Source organism: Ammospiza caudacuta, chromosome 13 (genome assembly GCF_027887145.1).
Source record: "Ammospiza caudacuta isolate bAmmCau1 chromosome 13, bAmmCau1.pri, whole genome shotgun sequence".
Classification (NCBI taxonomy): Eukaryota; Metazoa; Chordata; class Aves; order Passeriformes; family Passerellidae; genus Ammospiza; species Ammospiza caudacuta.
The window spans coordinates 2,691,276-2,693,685 of record NC_080605.1 but is presented as its reverse complement, the minus strand read 5'-3'; positions in this window follow the sequence as shown (position 1 = coordinate 2,693,685).

Sequence of the window (2,410 nt, the reverse complement as noted above, 5' to 3'; positions counted from 1 at the left end):
TTTCTGCTGTGCTTTTGTCTGGGAGATGCCCTCCTGGCACTGTTTGTGTGGGAGCAGGGTGTGGGTGAGCTCTGTGAGCAGGAGGAGCAGGTTGGCTGTGAGCTGTGTCCCTGGGTTAGTGACAGCTGCCAGTGCAGTCCTCTGGAGCTGGGAGCTGTGTCCTGTGCCAGTGGAGCAGAGCTGTGCTTGGGACAGCTCACGGCACAACTGCTTTAGTCCAAAGTAATGTTTTTCATTGGGCTGGGGAGACAACTGTGTGCTTCAGCAGCTTCAGATGTATTTTGTGGAATAGTGTTCCCAAGCACAGCACTGATCCTGAATTAGCAGAATGCAAATCCAGGCTATGGGAAGTTTAAGGAGTGAATTGCTGGAGTGTTGAAAATCCCTCTTCTCTGCCAATAGTCAAGTGTTCTCACTTGGCTGGGTGTAAGAAGAACTTCCCAGTAAGCACAGAAGAAGTGGGCATTTAATTAGGAATCTGCTGCTTGTTTTCATCGTTTGTTTCATTTCATATCAACTGGATGCCTCTGTTCCCCTGCACAGATTGAAGCTCTAAGTAGGAATGTTTGTTGAGTCACCCTGCCTCTGAAATATAAATCAGCTAAGCTTTGGCTTTCTGGAATATAATTTCTCCAGAAGGGAATCCTTATGAGGCCATGAAACAATTATCATTTCAGAATTGCCATAATGTTTTCATTAGGTCATTAATGTGAATAATCAATTTTAACCCTTAAAGATGGGCTTTAGAAAATATGTTTTGAGTATATGAAGAGAATTCTATTCTATTAGTCTGGGAGAAAACCAAGTGAAGACTTCATCATCAGATGAGGTGAAGTTGAAAGTGACTTTGGAAAGATGGTGACAGTGGATGGAAGTGGAAGAACTTATAACTCCTACATTTACTTTGCTGCTCTTCAACTATAATTCATTTTTTTTCAAAGCAAAATGTCCTTAAGTTAGGGGAAAAAAATTGGGATAATAAGGCTTTGGTGCAGAAGAGTCATTCTTAAGGCTGCTCTGAAGGCTGATTTAAGCTTTCTAAGCTGCTCTTAGGGGTCATTCACTGCCTGTGCTGTTCCAAATGGTGGCATTAACTCTCTGGCTTTTCAGGTGTGGCAGGGCTTTGTTAGAGAATGAACTGCTCGGGTAAGAGCCTCTGCTTGAACAGAAGAGTGAATTTCTGAATCATTGCAGTTCTAATACCTCCATAGGAGAAGCTGGGGGTTAAAAGGTTGTTACAGATGACCTGAAGGAGACTCTGCTTGTCTGGGTCTGTGTTTAGAGCTGAATGGACTGTTTGGTACCAAACCCAAACTTGTCTGTTATATGGTCTTTTTCATTTAAAAATAAATAATGTATTCATAGGGTAGATATAGTTTAATTCCCAAAGGCACTCTTTTGCTGGAATTCAGTTTCCCTTCAAGGAATTGGCATTAAAATTCCAGCCTGACATGCTGGAATGCCTTTGTAATAATGAATTTCTTCTTCACTGACCCACTCAGATTGTGTGGAGACAACAAGCACAAATAATCACAAAAGCCAACAGTCTGAGCTGCTGCTCTGGGACACCACTGGCTCCTGTGAGATTCCTGCACTCCCTGTAAGTGGTTTATCAGCAGCTCCATGGAATGGGCACTGCAGGCTGCAGGTGAGCACAGGCTGGAATTGAGTGGGATTTCTGCTCTCTGGAAGAGTGAAAGGAAGTGATGTCTGCTTCCACAGGTACCTCAGTGAAATTCAAATGTTTAGAAAAAAGCTCAAGGAATTTTTTCCAATGAATTTCTTGACAAGCGGTAATATAAATATACTGTTACAATGCTTCCAAATCAGGCATGTCTCCAAAAACCTGAAGGGTAGGGCACCTAATTCTGCTTTGGTTGTCTTAAAAGAATAAAAAGGCTTGCAGCATCAGCAGCACGGCCATGGTGCAGCATCAGCAGCACAGCAGCAGCAGTGCCCAGGAGCACAGGCAGTGTCACTGTGGCCAGCAGTGCCTGATGCCAGCGCTGTGACCTGGCAGTGGATCTGGAGCACTGTCACTCTCTGAAAGGGCTGTATAATCCCTGGTTGGTTCCAGGAGTCAGAGCCCCCAGCTGTGAGTTCCTGCAGGGCTTTATGGGAAGCACATTAGTAATTACATGCAGGAGGTCTGTGAGATTATGTCAGAACCAAGGGAAGCAATTCATTTTCTTTGTTGCCTTTGGTAGCAGACTTTGTGCAGCAGAACCAACACTATGAGTAGTAACACTTTATCTGAAGGAAAAGATCCCTCACTCCCCGTTCCCTGACACTTAATTATGTTTTGATGAATGTTTCTGGAGCTGAAATATTCCAAGCCTGGGAGGTGGCAGGCGTGGGATTGATGCCTGAAGGTGACAATGCTGGATATGTCTACAAAGGCAAAAGGCAA